Below are 19,460 nucleotides of genomic sequence, written 5' to 3'. Positions count from 1 at the left end.
AGTATCGCCGCTTTGTCTGCTGTCCTTCTGCCCCTTAGCCGTGACCCTGCGCCAGGTTATGGCTTTGCTAAAGAAGCCCGTTATTTTTAAAATGTCAGCACTGCAAAGGGCTGTGCGTGCGGAACGTGCATTTTGAGCCCTGTAAAGAGTTAATCCTCCTTTCATGAAGCCTTCAGAGGACTCAGAGGGCACGAAGCCAAGAGAAAACCACCCCCCCAGAAACCTCCAAACCCTTAAGATTATGTAGAAGCAACTTCAGGCAACCTTGGTCCAATGGGAGCGGAAGGCATCGACTGAAGTCTTTGGTCTGCCTGACCATAAAGGTGTGGGCATACCTGCTCGTACACCACGAGTGTGTGTGTGTGCGTTCATACGTTCAGTGTTCCTCAGTCTGCTCGAGAGGCAAGGACAGACATTTTTGGCACCTCTTTGTTCGAAGGATGGCTGCGGCAGAAGCAGACGCCTCCATGTGAACCCCACCCCTGACTTTAATACGCTGCCCTCTCCAAGTCACACCTGGGGAAGCCGTGGGAGCACTGTCACTTTCCCGACATATTAAAAAAGAAATAAAGCTAAAAAATCAAATATACTAATGGGCAAAACCGGACTGCCTGCCCACCACACCCCCACCCGCCGCCGGGCCGCTGCCCTCCCGGCAGACACACACCTCAGAGGACACCCCGCCCTACCCCAACACCCCCACAGCCCACCCCACAGCCCACCCCCTAAACCACAACACCCCACAGAACACCCCACCGCACTGCACCCCCCCCACACACACACACTGCCGGGGGGTGTTGGGGGCGGGGGGGGAGGGCAGCTACAGGACACCCCTTGCTGAGGGGCGTCGCGTCGCCCCGTTCCCGCCGGCGGGAGGAGCGCGCGGGGCGCGCGGCTGTTGACAAACTTGGTGCGGCAGCCAGCCTGTGTCAGCACAACTTCCAGCAGGAGGAGAGGCAGCGCCGCGCGGGGCCGGCGGGAGGCGGCCGCGGGGACGGAACAGCAAATGCTATTCAGCCCGAGCAGTTTCAAGCCGCCCATGCTGGGGAATTACTGTAGTCTAGCTACGGCTCTTAGCGCTGGCTCTGTGTGTGTGTGTGTGTGTGTGCGCGCGCGCGCGCGCGTGCGTGTGTGTGTGTGCGCGCGTGAGTGTGAGTGTGTGCGTGCGCGTGTGCCCGCGCGCGCCAGGCGGGCGGCAACTCAGAGTTACTGTGCCGCAGCCCCGCGCCCGCCTGAGGAGAGGGGCGGCGGGAACGGGGGGGGCACCCAACTTTGCCCCGAAAACTCACTCTTTGTCCTCCCGATAGGACTCGCCGAATTTAAAATAATAATAAATAAAAAAAAAAACCAAACCCACAACCAAACGTGTTCTCGGGCAGACTGACAGCCGGGGTCAAGAAACAGCTGCTGGAGTTAATGTTTCTTCCTCCCACTCCGTCTGATGGCGGTGCCCTGCCAAGACGAAGTGGGAGCGGTAGCTCGGCTCCTGCCTGCCCGGGCTTGGGGGGCGGGCGGCGGCGGCAGACCGGCACACGCCGCTCGTACCGGGGGGCAGCGGCCGGCCGCACCGGGCCGGGGCCGGGGTTGAGCCGGGGGAGGCAGAAGGGGTCAGTGGGCAGCGGTGGGGGGAACCTCCCGTCCGTGGGGTTTTTATTTTCCCCTCTTCTCCAGAATCCTGGCAGGCGCAGGAAGGCACTGCGTCTGCTGGCAAGGGCTGATTCACGCTGCAGATCCCTGCCCGGAGAGGGCTCCCGGGCACCCAGCCCGCCCTCCGGCGCCGGGCCCCAGCCGCGGAGTTGCGGCCGGATCCCGGTCCGCCCCGCCGCCAAGTTTGGGGCTGCAGCGCCGGGCTTTGGGGGCGGCCGGTGCCCCCGCACCCTCCACCTTCCCGCCGGCTGACCCCCAACACCGTCCCTCGGCGGGACAGGTGCCGCCGGAGCACCCTTGCCGCCGGGCGGTTGGGTTCCCCTCGGCGTCTGCCCGCCCTCGTAGGCTGAGGGCGTGTGCGCGGCCCCCGGGGTGCCTCAGCGTGGGTCCCGCACGGCCTAGAGGCCCCCTCCCCGGCACCGCCCGGCCCTGGCCTGAGCCCTGTCCCCCGTCCTGCCCCGGGACGCGAAACCAGCCACTGGGCTGTGGCCCACGGGCGGTGGGTGAGGTCTTTCTGATCCTGGTGGGCCTGGAGGCGGTTGGCAGTAGACGGGTGCTGTGCTGGCCCTGCTTGAAAGTGCAATTCAGCCGCCGAAAGTGATTTTTTTTTGGATACATACTCAGAGGCCCGTTTTGAATTTAAAAAATGTCCAATATCTAACAATTCCCACCGACCCAGCTGCTCAGCACCTTTTGCGGACCAGGCTCCTAAGCCAGGATGTAAGGAGCTACCTTTGAGCACCCCTTTTTAGGGCAGTTGGGCAGTATTTCATGTCGGGGAGCAGTAACGTTGTGTCGCTCTTGTTTTTCCCACTAAAGACCGGGCTGCCCCTCTGCTCACATTTTATGTATGTCAGATCAGCCCCACTATCTGCAGAGTTACAGTTGCCATTAACTGCAGTGTCCTGATACTTCATCACCACGTCAGCTGCTGCTCAATGTCATGACAGATCCTACCATGTTGCGATACACCTTCGTCCTGTGAAGAGGTTGTGTCAACTGTTAGGGCTTTGTATCTTTGGAATATTTACACGTTCACCATTGCCACAGAGATGTCTATTCATAAATAAAATAAATGCAGCATGGGTACTATTGACGTCCTGCAAACATGGCTTACAAGAGACTCATTAAAATCAGAGCTGCCCAGCAAGTCCTGCTGCCTCCTGGCAAACTGGCCTATTTCATTTCTTCCTTAATTCCCTGTCCAGGATGGTTCGCTATTCCAGCCTATCGCTTTATATCATTCTCTGAACTCCGCTCCGTCTGCTGCTTTTTCCAGACCAGTCCACTTTACTCTTTCAGCTGTGTTCTCCACACAGCTCTTTGCCCAACTCCTCTACTTGCTGCTAATTAATGCCTGATTTTTTGCTATCTGAAAAAGATAGCACTTTGATTAGTCACACATACACATGTATACCAACATTAACCCTTCTCTTTCTGAAGAAGTGACATGACATCCAGATGCTGAAATATCGGTTCATAATTCCCATTGAGTTCAATGAGATCACGATTTCACACCTGGCACCCAGAGCTATGTACTTTTAACATTCGCTCATCAAACAGATGGGCACCCATTACCCTCATTCAGCCTTCCTGTTTTAATTCTGTAATTCTGATGGAACACCTATGCATATTTTGTTTGTACTAACCAAGGACTTCTGAGCTAAATCTTTGCTACTGCAGCCTATACAAAACTGCAGTATATTTCTTCCTTTTTCTAAGTTTTTCTACAATCTGAGAAGAATTAACATGTTTAGTCTTGCTATTTAGAGATTTATTTCAAGCACTCAAGTTGCAGTTCATGAGAATTAGCTCCTTGATTTTTTTCAGCCATCTTCTTTTATCACACAAATAGCTTCAAAGCGTTAGCTGCTGCTGTATGTCCAAATTTTTCTAACACACAAATAGCATGGAACTTGGAACAATATCTGGAGTTCTGACAAGGAAGAGTTTGGTCCAGAAGCTCTCCAAGAAACTCACCAAGAAGATCTCCAAAGATCCTGAAGGTCATGAGAAGAAATCATCCACTTCTCAGGCTTAGTGCCACAGCACAGTGATCTTGGGAATTGGGAGTTGGAAAGAAAGATTATTTTCAGTCTCAGGCTGGGGAGAGACAAGCTATGACATGTACTGTTTCAGTCTTACAGTTGGAGGAGCTCTTTGCAGTGGCTTTTTGATAATGCTGGAAGAAGCCGGTTGTCCTACAGGAGCCTGCAGAGCAGTCTGTGAGCAGGCATCTCCATTTGCAGAGTAAGAAGGGTGTATTTATGAGGAATTGGTGGACTGCCTCTAGGCAGTCCTAATGCCTGAGGCCAAAAAATTCTTCATGTTACACCTTTAGAAACTAGTGTAGCACAACTGAAAAGTTATGGAGCGAGCATAGGACTCCTTTCAAGTCTTTATTTTAGTGTTTTTCTGAGCCTCTAAGAGTAATTCATAACTAAAAATCAATCATTTTAAGATACTGTTTCCAAAAGATATATGATCTTGTTGATGCACCGGCAGGAGCCAGGCAGCATTTTGGACAGTTATGTCTGCATAAAGATTGCTCTGTCCCTACTTGCTATGCCAATGCTGATTTCATGGTTTGTTGCGGAAAAAAAGATTGAGAGCTTCTGTTCCCACTGTTTGATACATAAGGACAGTGGAACAGTCACTGAAAATGAAAGTTTATAAATTCACTACCAGTGAAAGGAAACGTTTTATCAAGCCGCATGATTTTAGATGAGGGAACGCATTGCTGCAATTGATAACTGAGGTCCAAGCTACAAAAGCAAGCAATGTTTTTAATGAAGAACATTCAAAACCATAATAGATAAACTAAAACAAACATGTACAGAAGGAGATATAAAACCTCAGGCTCTAGATCATCACTCAATCTGAGAACAAACCAGTGAGATACAGACAGATATTAGGCAGATTACTACACATCTTGACTGACAGTTCCTTGAACTTTTATTTGAAACATCTGATTCTAGCGACTACCGAAACAGATTAAAGAACTGAAGAGAATAGGATATCTAATACCTAAATGATACACCTATGTTTGTTTTGAACTAAGAAAAAATTGCAAATTAATGAGTTGTTTCAAACTGTGTGGTCACTTTCATCTGCTGGAAAATACCTACCGTGGGGACATACTCTTTCAATTACATTTGTTGGTGCATGTGACTTGGGTTTCTCAAGCTGAGAGACTACTATTAACCCACTTTACATCCACCAAAACATTTATTCATATAGGAGATTCTCATTTTACAAACTTAGCTCTTACTTTGATAGCTAAGAAGTCAGTCATCTCCCTGTCGGGACAGTAACAGTCTTGCTTCCACAGCGACACTGTGTTAGGCCAGATTGCCTTTGGATATGAACACATGGACAAGTCACTGCAGGGTGAATTAGGGTGTGAATTTGCAACAGGTAGCTCCTGTGGTGGAGCTGACTGTGTGCATGCATAAAATGAGGGTTAAGCTACCTTGAATTACCTCACTTTTATCCCCGAGTTAAAATGTGCATACAAGCTGTTAGCAGGGAGTGGGTTGCACGCTTTAAATTCAGTTTCACTTTCACCTGTGATCAGGGCCAGGATGAGGTTTCCCCACCCCACTGAAGTGCCTACCTACCACACTCCACTTAAGGCTGCTGGCAGAGGCTATGAACAACCTGCTTTCATTCCTCCTATTGCAGGACAGAGCAAATAGCTGGGGACATCAACCCTTGAGCCAGACAAGCAAAGCCACGGTAGCCTGAGATAACACGGTACCCAACTGCCTGCTTGCCCCTGTGCACAGGACGACAGTGCAGCTCTACTGTTGGCTATCCTGGTCTACAGCCTGTACTCCACAGCCTGTCGTTGGTGGGATTGTAGACATGCTTGGCTAAAGGGCAGGAGTATTTCTGACCCCGTACAGCCCGCTGCCTCCACCATTCCGTGATTGTTTGGATGTCCATCAGTCCATCTGGTCCTGCCCACTATGGCTTGTCTTGGATCTGCACCCTTATGTCAGACAGATGTACAGCACTGTAGTTAGGGAGCAGCCAAGAGTATCTTTCTAATTTCTACCCATGTTTACACCAAGTGAAAAACAACAACAGAGAAGTGAAAACAACTAATCCTCACAGGATGTTTTTCAGCATATCTAACTGTGCTGCTTGCATTTACCCCAACGTAGACAACAGAAATGTGCATTTTAGCACTCGAAAATGGAGCATGTAAAGATCGTTACAAAGTTGTTGCTTATCAAATCAGGTGAGTCATTACTGACATTTTCAATGTGATTATGAAGGGTGACAGGGCTACGCACCTTTTGTCACTCCACTAAACTCCATGCTCCAGTACATTTCCATCAGCTCAGAGCTTGCTCTAGTGTCCATAGGAGGTTTGTCTCCTACTGGCCTTGGTTCTGCACTTTCCTCCAGGGGTTGAAGTTTCGTCAGTGCACTTGCACACTAATTAATCCTCAGCGTGGACTGATACGGCGAAAAAGTCACGGTTGGCCGTAGGGTGTTTTATCCTCCCGTTTTCCTGAGGCCATCCCCAAGAAGAGATGGGCAAAAGCGGCAGAGTAATTGTGCTGAGTGAATGAACGGAGGTGGTTTTAAAAGCATCTAAGGAACTTAAGCATTGTACAACACCACCGCATGTATTTCTTCAGCGTTTTAAGCAGCCCTCCTCATTCCCAGCCCTTGTTCCCGTACCGCCCGCTGCATTGTGCTGGCACAGCTGTTTCTTTGGCTGTGGGCGGCCCAGAGGTGGGAAGAAGCAGCTGGAGGGGTGGCAGAGCTGCTTACATCGGCTTCAGTAGCTCTGCTGCTGAAGGTCCACGGAAGGAGCTCAGGAGGCAAGACCCTCAGGTCACATCCAAGTCGCCCCCGTGTTTTTTTCTGAACGTTTGGTAGGCGATAGCTGTAGTGTTTCGGATGCCATTGTACGGTCATTGTTCGTAAATGTTGGCTTATTCGTGGCTACTGCTATGTATCAGTTTTCAGTAGAAACATAACATAAACTGGAAGCACTGAAAAACAGCAACAGCAGCAATTATGCATGTGATCATCACAGAGAGTTTGAAAATCATGCTTCAATAAAGCCTAAGTAGAGAGAAAGCAAATTCTTCCACATGGATATGATTTGCTTTTGCTTTTACTAAGTGATGGCAATTATCAATGGCATTAAAATATATTATTTTGATATTTTTCACATGATTTTGTAACAGGGAAGGTTCTGCATTATAAACAACATCTTCAGCTAATCTTAAAACCACCACCATACCCTCACTAGTAATGTTCTGGAAAAATCCCAGAAAATAAGAACCTGTCTCCCAAATTGTTAGAAAATTTCCTGAGGAGCTTCCAAACCCAGTCCCTGTCATTACAGAAAAAAAAGAAATTAATAAAAGTTCCTCTTAATATTTGATCCAGAGAAAGTGCTTAAGGGGCTTTCAGAAGACAAAGATTCTCATGCAGCTGATGATTCAATGGAATCAAAATATGCTTTTTTTCTTTCTTTACAAACATCTGGTAGAAAATGTGCTTTCACAAGATGCTGAAAGGCTCTCCTAAATCCCCCCAAATTTTTCATTCTAAGTATCTGTGGAGCTTCAGTAACCTAGGAATTTTTAATAGTATTAAATACCACAAATTTTCACATTTTTCATTATTTCCTCAAAACTGGGCCTTATTTTAACAAACATTTCAAAAATGTAGCCCCTCGTTCAGCCTGCTACTTTATATATATTTCTCAGTAGAGTTCTTGGTGGCTTGTGGTAAAATTACATTATTTCGAAAGAATCTTTGTGATTATCTCCCTTTTCAAATATCAGAAAAATGAAAGGAAAAAAGCATCACCCATCTTCAAAAGAGTATAGAAAAGGCAATTTGAGAATGTATGGTTTTTCATACACTTCATGATAGTAGGTGGAGGGGTCAGAATGCTGCCACTGATGTGCCATTTTGAGTTGATGATGTGGGCTGCCTTCAGAGGTCTAAATGAGCTACCCGGGAGCTCCCCAGCTTTCAGTTGTGCTACAGCCCAGTGCGTTTCTCTCTTTTTACTGGTTTCGGCCTACATCTATATTATTTTCAAGATTTGGTTTAGGTCTATATTAGTCTGGGGCTTAAGCATAAGCGTCAGTCCCAATCCTTTATAAAGCATAAACATCAGCTTGCTGCTGTGGCACTAGTCTTGAAAAAGCCAGATGGCTTCTGTGTGCAAGGGAGCTGTGGTGTTGGTGCAAAATGGCTCACACTTGAAATCTGACTGTGCACCGAGTACTGATGCATGGCATGAACTGCGTGGCTGTGAGACTGACGCCCAAAGCCTGGTGTGACTGTGGAGAACAGGACAGTAACCAGTCGGTGCAACCCCAAATGTCAGGGCTAATGTTGCAGCCCATCCTGGGGGAAATCCCATCAGCTGTGGCCAATGTACTTAAATGTACAATGTGCTTAAAATTTTCCCCTTTGCCATAGCAATATGCAGAAATTGGACAAGAACTGCTTACTTAGCAGTGGAATAAAGTATTTGGGGAAGAAAGGCCTCCAAAAAGTAGTTTACATACCTATTTATCTTATCTAGACCTCTGTCCTTCCTGACTGTAACCCAGACATTCCTCCATGTCTCAGTCTGGTTCCCTTGAACAAGTAACATCCTCTGCGTGGAGGCTTTTTTTTAAGCCTGCCAAGTTTACTTGATCTCCCATTTTAGCCAGCTCGTTCCTTTCTTGCTTCCAGCCACCTGCAAGTTAGCTGGAGAGGAGGAAGTATCTTTAAAATTAATTGTTCTGGTTTCTCTTTCTTAATTGGGATGGCATAGGCTTGCAACCCAAGTTATGAGGACATTAAATTAGAAATAATGATAATCTGTTGCAAGAGTCCATGTGTTTGTTAGAAAAGAAGTTCAGCTCAAAGGCCTACAAGTAGAATAACTGGGGATATTCATAACAGGATTACAGGATGGACAAGGGGGAGGATGAAGCTGTCTACTCAATATCTTACAATTCTGTACAGTAAAAAGTAGGGGGATTAACAGGATGAGCTGAAAGTCTCAGTGCATGATCAAAACCGCAAGTTAATTGGCATAGCAGGCACTCGTTCAGGTAATTTACATGACTAGAATATTGATATGGAAGGTTATAATTTGCTCTGGAAGGGTAAGGAGGGCAAAAGAGAGGTAGTGTTTTCTTGCTTGTATAATCTTTCAAGATTATACAAGAATGGTTCTAAGGTTCAAGGTTGGGAAAGAAGATAAATGGGTTGTAAGTTTGGGGGTGAAAATAACAGGAAAAAATGAGGGCACTGTCACAGCATAGGCTTTTGTACGCCACTGAACCGGGAAGATTAAGTGAATGATGCTTTTGTAAACTGATAGAATTGTGTGAAAGCACTGGACTTGGTGAAATGCAGAAATTTAACTGGTCTGGAAAAGGGAACCAGAAAAATAGGATAGAAACCAGTAAGTTCTAGAAATGCATTGGAAACAATTTTATAGAATTTTGGTGGGGGAAAGAAAAAAAAGGAAAAAAAAACCCCAAACTCTTCTAGATTTTATTAAAGCCAGCTATTGGGGACTGATTGAGAATATGAAGGTGTAAAGCAGCTTGGGTGAGACTGACCGTAAAATGTCAGAGGTCCTAGTCCTTAAGCTGGGAAAGCAAAGCAAAACCAATGGACACCAACTTTTCAATAAATACAAAGAATTAGAAAGTCATTCTGGGAAACAAGTCTGAGAGATCCAATAGATTTGACAGTTCCTTTAAAAACTTATATTAAAGGCAGAAGCATAAATTCTTCCAATGAAGAAGAACACATTAAGAAGCACATTAAGAAATGAATATAGCTAAATTGTGAGTGTTTCAATGATTTAAAATACAAGAAGAGAGTATAAGAAGTTGGAAACTAGGTCAGATTACCAAAAAAAAAAAGTATAAAAACATGAAGATAAATTAAAAGGGCTAAGACAAAAAAATGAAATACAACTTATGAGAAATATAAAGCATGTCAGGAGGGTATACTGAAGGCATTGCAGTAGGAAGAAGAAAATCAAGGCAGAAAGCTGGTTTACTCCTCAAAAGGAAGAAAAATCTACTGGTACTAAAAAAGCCTTTTTTTTTTTTTTAAATTTCCCTCTTAATGGCAACAAGCCATGTGATCAGACAGCAAAAGTAAGTAACACCAAGGGTAAAGGGGTAAGAATGGAGACTACAGTTGCGAGGGAAAAAAATCTTGGATGCTTGAACAACGTGAGACGTTTTAAAATGGGTTGCATCTGGTGTAATTCAGCCTGGGTATTATTTAGAGATGTAGTCGTGGCAGTTGCAGTGTTATGACTAGTTATTTCTGAAAGCACATGAATGATGGTGGAGGTTCCAGACTGCTGAAAAGGGGCAAACAAGTGAGAGAGGAGAAGCTTTCAAAAGATCAGTCATCTTAACTTCAACCGTGGACCAATTAATTAAACTATTTATGGGCTTCTAAAAGACAACAAAGAGATAAGTAGCAGCCCAACATGAATTTGTCAAGAACAAATCATGTCAAACCAATCTAATTTTCCTCCATAACAGAGTAACAGGCATCAAAAATAGGAAGAAGCAGTAGACATCATACATCTTTGACTCCAGTGGGGTTTTGTCACTATGACATATAATTCACATATGCAAGGTAGAGAAGCATGGCTACATGAAAGTACTAAACAGCTTCCAAAAATATATTTTGAGACCATAGGTATCAGAGGTTCATCATTAAATGGGGTTCCACAAGGGTCTTTTCTGGTCCAATACTATAGACCATTTTTAGTAATGACTTAGATGGTAGAATAGGAAATGTTTCTTGGATCTGAAGATAACAGCAAATGGAGAGCAGCTGCAGTCATGTTGAAGGACAGGGTGATAATTCAAAATTTTGTTGAAAAAAATAGAAAAATTCTGAAAACCAGGTTGAAATTCAATTTGGATAACTGTAAAATTTCACTCCCAGGAACTAGTGATCAGCTACACAGGGTAAGGACAGACTTTGTACTGTAGAAATAAATACTAGGCTTGTAGTAAACCAAAGTTTAACAAGACTCAAAAACATCAGACTGTTGCAAAAAGAGGTGGACATCATTCAAGGATATATATTTGGGAGTGTCATCCTCAAAACTTGCAAAGTAATCTTTCTGCTTTATCCAGTGCTGATAAGGCCTCTTCTGGTACACCCTACCTTGTGCTCCACCATTTGATAACTATCTAGAGAGACTAAAGAGATGAGCAGGGAAAATGAGGACTAGGAAATTTCATCTGTGAGGGAAGAGTGAAGGAAATGGGGTTGCCTAGACTACATAGAAGATAGAGAGAAGCATGGTATGAGACTTCAAATTACTGAAACGTAGCTGTGAAAGAAAGGCAAGGCATTATTTTCCGTGTTCATTGGTGGATTAAATTGCAGTTATTGCAGGTTAGATATTAAGAAAATCTTTCCAACAGTAAGGCTAGAGAAACACTGGAATAGGTAGTCTAGGATGAAATCTTCATCAGTGGAGTTTTCTAGGATGAAGTTGGATGGACCACATATACAGAATGATGTGTCTAGAACTGCATCTGCACTGAGGCAGTGGCATTGACTAGAAGATATATCTGATATTTCCTATGACTTCTCTGATTGAACAACTTTAAATTATTATGGGAGAGGTGGGGGCAGTCATTTCAATTTGTCCTCAGCTGCACATTTTTTTTTTCAGTCATTTTGCTTTGGGTTACACTAATGCAATCATAAAGTACTATAGTAACTGGACCAACATACTGGAGCTACTGCAAACCCTCTCCAAATCTGTCACAGCCCAGTGAGTCTGCAAGTTAAAATTAAAGAACTTGTACACTCATTTTTCCCCATATGTGGATTCTGAGGTTTAAATAAATTTACCTGAACAACCACAGCAGGTTTATTTAATGTGGTTATATTAGTCTCATATGAGTGCTGCAGATCTCTACAGCTTCTTCTCATTGACTGTGGTACATGTATTAATGAATAAAACCTTGATGAGCTTTAGGCCTTCCACTTCCCTTCCCTTCCCTTCCCCTCCCCTCTCCCATCAGCGACTCAACCAGCGAGCTAATAGAAACTTTACTGAGAAACAGAAACCTTCACGTAAGTAACTGCCAGTCTGTTGCAGAGGATAGAAACATATGGATAGGCTGGAGAGCCATATGAGGTGCTGAAAAAAACACCCAGGTGCAGGGAATTCACTAAAGGACAAAAGCATGTTTGCTGTTAAGAAATCTAATTTTTAATATTCAGTATTTGTGACACTTTATTGAGGTTCAGTGGGAGCCAGAATTAAAATGCATTTAATCACCGATGTCTACAAAACAACATATGACTTAAATTATATGTGCAAAGGCATAAGCCACAAATATTTAGTCTGTTGCCTTTTTTGAATCAGGTAGTAGCTAAAGTTTATAATCCTGTAAGTTTTGTCTGTGAAACAGAGAAACAGATGCAGGAGCTGGCAATTCCAACGAGATCCAGTTTATTTACCAAAAGTGTACACAAGATGAATTAAAAAAAAAAAAAACCAAAACGTTTCTTCACTTTTCCTTCGCACTGCTCTGCAAGTATCTCTAATACTGTGCCTGGTGCTTCCTTGCTCTAAGCTTCCCCACTTTTTTCCCCCTTATGTTCTTAGGCATGAAAACTAAAACCAGAGAGTTCTAATTCAAATAATGCCCAGCCTCCATACCCCGCTGTGTTATAAGTGCATAAGCTCCAGTCGGCGAGCCAGTATAGCCTTATTGCATACCTGTATCCTTCATAGTGGCCTCTACTGTTTAAATTACCTGACTGCACAACAGCAATCGGGTAATTTTAACAGCTTCTTTTACATTTACACCACATGGAAGCTGCCTTTTAAACTGATCGGTTTTAGCTATGCTTAAATGAACCAGTAACGCCACGTGTTACTCTGGTTTTAGATGCATCTAGCAACTATTCACAACAATTATGAAAAAAGCCTTGGGAATTGTGCAGGTTCAGGCAAACATACCTGTACTGTTCACCCTGGGCCTGATCCAAACCTCAGTGAAGTCCATGGAAGTATCCCCACTGATGCCAGTGGGCCTTGAATCAGGGCCAAGGCTACTCAGATCTCACTCTGGCAGTTCTCCCATTGAAGTCAATGAGATTATTCCCTGGTATAATAGAGCTCACTGTCAGGAAGATTTTAATGATATTCAGCCTACATTTTCCATGTCTTCATACCACCCCATTATTCCTAGTTATGTCTCATTATCTTCTTTTTTTTCAGGGACCCAATCCTAACCTCCTTACTCAGGCAAAACTCCCACTGACTTCAGTTAAGGAAGCAGGATCTCACTGTCATCTTTGCTATTTGGAGGCTGCTGTAATGCCCCCCCCATGATGTCATCATATAGGCGAACCATGCATGGTACTTCTGCTTGTAAAGACCACAGTATTGAGCCTATGGCAGTACTGAAGAGGAAAGAAAAATGAAAAGATTTGCCAGTACAATTTCAAGACATACAGCAATATGAATTTTTAAATAACATTTGATCTTATAAAAACATTTTATCATCTTTCCATCAGACATACATCCTCACAGCTATATAAAAATCTGTAGTAAAATTATTGTAAGTAGTTTCTTTGATTAAGAACTCAACATTTGTGGTTTAGAATAGCTTTATAATTTGCTGTGGACAAGACAGATAACGTGATACCTCTTTCTCAACAATCATTTATTATGTATAATTTGGCCTTTCTGGATGGTTGGATTGGAACGTGTCCTAAATTAGCAGAAGTTAAATACTTCTTATACATACTGAAAATGGTAATTTACTATAAAATTGTATTAAAAGCTTGGATTTTATTTAGAATTAAGACATCACATACCTCCCATGGTCTTCATGCAAATAAATTTTTTCACACTTACTTACAATTCTGTTAGCTTAAAAGGTTAAACTCTGATATGGAATCTCATTATTTTCTCCTCTCGGTCTGTGATGTGCCAGAGAAGAGTATGCAGAGTCCCTTCCCCTCCATCTGGTCATTGGTCAAAAGAGTACCAAGACAGGAGACACTAACTACCAAGGCAACCTGGTTAAGATGATGCCTGCGGTGATGGGCTAAAACACCATAGCATGACAGCATGGAGCAACACTGAGCCCAAAATTCCCTGCTCAGGTGTCACAGGTAGTTGTACCTTTGCTCGTTTTTACTGTTCGTGGAAGAAGAGCCCTCTTTTTGTCTGTGTTCGCACAGCAATGGACACTGAATGATGGGGATTTTATGGTAGTACAGCAACACTAATGATAGTGTTGATTGTAAATAAAATAATCCTAAATAAAAGAAAGAGTGTATGGACAGTACCTAACAAATACTCCAAATTATGTTCCCATCCCTGATAATGTGTGCTTCAGTACTCTGTTCTAGAGAAATAGTATTAGTTTGTCCGGCACAGATACATGGGACTGCCTCATGAGGACCTGATTTTTCCAGTTAGGGATATCAGCTTATACCCAAACAGCTATGGCAGATCATACTAGATTTCCCCAGTTTTTTAATCATATCCTAGTAATTAATCATTGTAGATTTACATGGGTATTCCCTTTGCTATTAGTTATCTTCATTTTTCAGTAATGCCAAGACATCACATACATTAAGATTAAAAATTTAAAACATTATTGCATGCTCTGTGTTCATCACCGTTGTCCTTATTTGCCCTACCTGCTCTAATGTTATGATGGTTTATGGCAAATGGAGGTCCAGCTCTCTGGTGACCATTCAGACCTATTTCTCTAATAAGATTAATCAAAACACTCTAATGTTTGTGCAGTTATGGAATTCTTCAGGAACGCTTCCCTGAAATTCAGCATATTCAAGAGGCATTTACTCACCGGCTGAAGGAGTACACTTCTTTATTCCAGCCCATCTCACCATTTCAGCTATGAGGAAGCACAGATAAGTAATATGCAGCAAGCTATGCTAAAGAATGACCTGAAGAGCCCATCTGCGTTAGCACTCTTAGTTCAGACCAGTTTGCTTTTCAAGTGGATCTCCCAATTATCCTAATTTACCATTATTTTGTTTGCATCGTGAAGCGTGCAAATTAGATTGCTTTTAGATAAAGCTGAATCAAAAGATGCACCCTAAGAGCCCATCCAATTTGTTTCACTACAGCATTCAGTCCATGGGACCAGACTTGAGTTAGTCTGAAGTGAAACCTGCAAAAATACAATGTGGAGATGAGGTCCACAGCACCAGCTCTGTTGCTCCGTAGGTCCTCATTGCACTGCGCTAACGGGGACATACCCCTGTTTGCCTATTTCAAAGAGACCGGTCCTGTGGTGCCTTTTCTACTACGTCTTTTCCACCCCATCTCCTTGTATTTAACCTGATCCCTCCCTAACCACATACAGACGGTGCAGCTTTTTCAGTAAAACAAATTAGGCAAAAAAAAACCAGGAGAGAAGGAGAAATGCTTGTCACCAGGGTACAGACACCTTCTTAGCTTGCTTACAGAACAACAAAGAGAGCGGGGGTGAAATTCACCCTTTGAGCATGGGTTCAGAAACAGCATCAGCTTGGATGTTGAGCCATCTCTAACATTTAATTATAACTAGTGAAATTAGACAGCCACCTTAATGCGCTGTGTCTATATCTATTATTTATATGTAGCTTTCGTGTCATATACTAAAAAAATGTCCAGTTAAATTTAGACACATTTGAAAAGCATCTGATGTTGCAATCAGCATGATATGAGTACTATTTTTATCTGATATGACATGGGTTTCACAGAAAGATAAATGTTTGACTGTCAGCGTCTCCTACTGCCATTAACCTCCTTTTGCTCATTAATAACTGACCTCGGGTAGTAAAAGCCACCCAAGAATTCAAGCAAATAAAAGAATCCACCCTTGCAGGCCCAGTGCTTTTTGCTGCATTGAGCCTTAACAGAGTAAGCAGCAACATGTCTGCTGGAAACTGTCTACAACTCCACAGACAGCAGTTTTTTACTGCATTTCTTTGGTTTCACCCATTTAGCCACTCCATCCCTAATATAACAACCTGATCCATGCATAGTAAAAACGCTGTTACTATTCTGGACCTGGAAAATTAGCCAAGAATCCATAAAAAGATAAGCATAATAGAACACAGATTATTAACAGGTATATTTAGCATAACAGATACCAATACCAATATCTCCTGTATATTCTTTCCAACTGAGACCAGCTTTGTAAATCTCAATCGTGAGGTTATATCTGATGAAACAGTAAAGCTACAATGAAGAAACAATGCGCAAAAATGTTTGTAATGTAATATGAAAATGGTGTTCGGGATGTTAATACACTGTAATTGACCACATAGAATTTTTCTGTGAAAAGATAATTTGGTATTAAAATTACATAATGTAATTTCAATAATGACAGTAAAATAAGATTTCTGTAATGCAAGGAAATCATAAGCTTTTTCTCATTCAAATGAAGTATGTAGTATGTCTGAATGCTGTCACTATTATACATTTTAAAAAGAACTCTGCCATGAACTGTTATTGAATACTATTATATTTCAAATATATAACAAAAAACCTGGTAAAGTCACAGTATAAACATACTGCAATGCCATGTTACATGTATTTGGGAAATAATGAATCCTGTGGGAGCAAGTCAAATGTTTTCCTGTAGAGAGTTTTATTACAGTTTCTTAAAAGAGACGAACCTTAGGAACTATTTCCCAATGTTGAGTTGAAAACTGAAACTGTGACAAGTTTTCACTTTCTGAAGATAAACATTTATTCCCATGGATTCTCAGGGTTCCCATTGCTTCTTGTGTTGTATCAGGCTTCTGAGATGGAGGGGTTTTATTTATTAAGGATCTGACCAGAGTGAAGTTTCACTAATGGTAAAAGTGCTACTTTATTTGTGGCATTCATCCTAAGACTTTTTGCTGCTGTTTGTGCAAGAAGTAGCGTTGCACCCCTTCTAAGAGATCTTAAAGGACATTTGATACACGGAGCAGTTAGAATGAAGCAAGCTATCTGAGTAATTTCTGCAAGTTAGTTCAGTCAGGTTTTTAATATATAACATTCCTGCCTTTTGGGTTTTTTTTTTCCCTTGGGGCTCCTTCCTCCTCTCTTGCACAGGAGAGTGGCATGCTCCTTCTCCATGAGCAGAACAGGCTCAGCTGTGAGGCTTGCGCAGTTTCCTACGCAACCTGGGGCACCACAAAAGCATACTTTGATGTTTTTAACTTATGGTGCTTTTCCCTTTACAGCTGGCAAGTGGAGTGGTGCAGATAAGTCTGCACCGCATCACGGGGATCTTTGTGTAAACTGAGGTGAGTGTTGGATAGATTATGCCTTGCGTTATGCCCCCTTTGATCTGTGCGTGTATTCACATTTGATCCCTGCACAACACCTTCAGCCATATACGAAGCAGTTCTGTCTCCTTTGTCTAAGGCTGCTGGATACTACATGGGACATTCTCTTCTGTTTTCTCAGATGTATGTTTAAAGTGGAATATATATAATGTTCCCTTATGCTGCTCTGTTTCATTTGCAAAGATATGTTTTATATACTGTAAATTTTACTTCTTACCAGAAATACATTATCCTGGAAGCAAACTGAGTCAAGTGTTCTCAATGTGCCTGTAATTCCTTTGCAATTGTGTGAGGTGTGAAATTCACTTGACTGTTCTTACTGAAAGATCTGAAGGGTGAGAGATAAAAAATTGTTTTACTTCTGCCAAGCAAGCACAGAGAAGTATAGATTATGTATATAATTTCTGGAAAGAAGATGGAGGAGTTCTGGTTCCAAAAGACATCCTCAAAAGAAAAAGGACCTAGGACAAATATTTTCTTTTTTTCTTTTTTTTTTTTTTTATCATATATCTCATATATGTAAAGAGAGAGTAACGGCTTATTATGCCAGAAAGATAAAATAAATAGTTGATTGAGCTAAATTAAAGTTTGAAGTAGAAAAAAACATGCAGATTGTCCCTGGTACAAACTTCTTAAAACAAGGGATTTCTCTGAGTCATGATAGAAACCAGAAACAACCTTTCTGGGGGTGGACAAAATGTTTGGGTTTTTTTTTTTTTTAATGTGGATTTAAGATCATTTTTACTTTTTATTTGAAAATGATGATCCAATCATAAAAGCAGGCATTAAATTTCATAGTAAGAAATTTACTCATGAACTAAATGTGGTACTCTAAAGCAAATCACATTGGTTTTGGTGATTTGGTACTTTGCCTTCGCAGTCATTACCTTAGCGTGGCACTAGGAGGCAATCTGCTATTAGAGGTGTCATCCCTCAGACATCAAAGTCTTTGAGTAGTGTGATATTTCGGCATCAAATGGCACTGTTCATGAGAAGCTTTTTGTGTGTCTGTGTCAAATCCCAGCCTGCATTACTACAGTCTCCTTAGTGTCTTCCATATACTTTTAGAAAATGGCAGATTGGCGATGAAGAATATGTTCCTGGGACTCTGACCACAGCTTTAGCCAGTCACGGCAGTTTCTAATATAGCAAATATATAAGTGATGTTAAGTGAAGGGATGTTTAGACTGCAGGTCTTGACAGGGCTGTGACAGCCAAATTGCCTGTGTTGTCAAGATGTATGTGTTTCCAGGTATGTCCAGAAGCAGACCCACTTAGATAACCTTAACGGGGAAAATTTATGTATCTCATTCTACTGTGGACATCTCTAGAACAAAAATCAGCCAACAAGGGGTTGGGGTTGAGAATGCATAGTTTGGATTCAGGTACCAATGGGGCAGCTAGGTAGAGTGTAAGCTTTTAATGGAAATGAACATACAGAGTAATAAAAAATGCTAATTAGAAGAAAGAACATGGACATTCTCAAATTAGGCACCAAAATGTGTTCACTTTTAACTTCTCTTTACCTCGGTTTGCATCCTTGTTATTTTCATAGTTGTTCTGAAAATGAATTGATTAATACTTTTGTGCCTCCAGATGTTATAAACGTCTGAAAATCACAGACAAACCTAGGAGAAAGTTAAGATTTCTGATTTCACAATAGGATCTAAAAAGTGTATTATACTATACTTTACGTAGGGCTATGGTCATATATTGAAGGTTGAATAAATATTCATTAGCTTGTAAATCTATTCCTAAATTAGCAGGTGGTCTTTCAAAAAAAGTAGCCAAAGTACATGTTGTACAAGATTGCATCAGCATGCATATGGGTAGTAACTAGGGTTTCACGAGCAAGAGTCATGCTGGCTCTTCCTGGCTGTTCAGTGCTTGACTTTGCCACCTTTATTTTTATAACAGTTCTTTTACTGTTGTTTGTGAGCAAATATATGTTTATATATTTTATAATTCTGTAAATAACAGTATTTAGATGTTTTAAAAGATTCAATGCCTATATTACAGAAGGACTCTGAGATGGAGCTGGAAACATGCTTTTAAAAATGCTTCCACAAGTGTTTACAAAGACAGAAAGTTGAATTTGATTTGGCTGTGTTCGCACTCCTTTTGTTTACTTTTTGTGAATATTTTAGCTAATAGGTTTACTGTTAGGATTGTTTACAGAAACAGCACATTTTAGGCAAATATTTCAAAAATTTCATGGATAATATATTTTACGCTGACAAATGTAAATGTTTTCACTGGAAATCTAATTAGAAGCTTTACTGTTTTTAATGTATGTTTTATTATGTAACCATTAAATCAGGAAGTAGGCCTATGCACACATGTTTTTACATTTAGTTAGGAACTACTAACTCCTGGGTTAAATAGCAACTACAAAGAGAGCATTGGAGATCACCCGCTTGACTCTCCAGAATTCTAGATATTAAGCACTTTCA

Source organism: Grus americana, chromosome Z, assembly GCF_028858705.1.
Source record: "Grus americana isolate bGruAme1 chromosome Z, bGruAme1.mat, whole genome shotgun sequence".
Lineage (NCBI taxonomy): Eukaryota > Metazoa > Chordata > Aves > Gruiformes > Gruidae > Grus > Grus americana.
Note: the sequence above shows the minus strand (reverse complement) of the source record.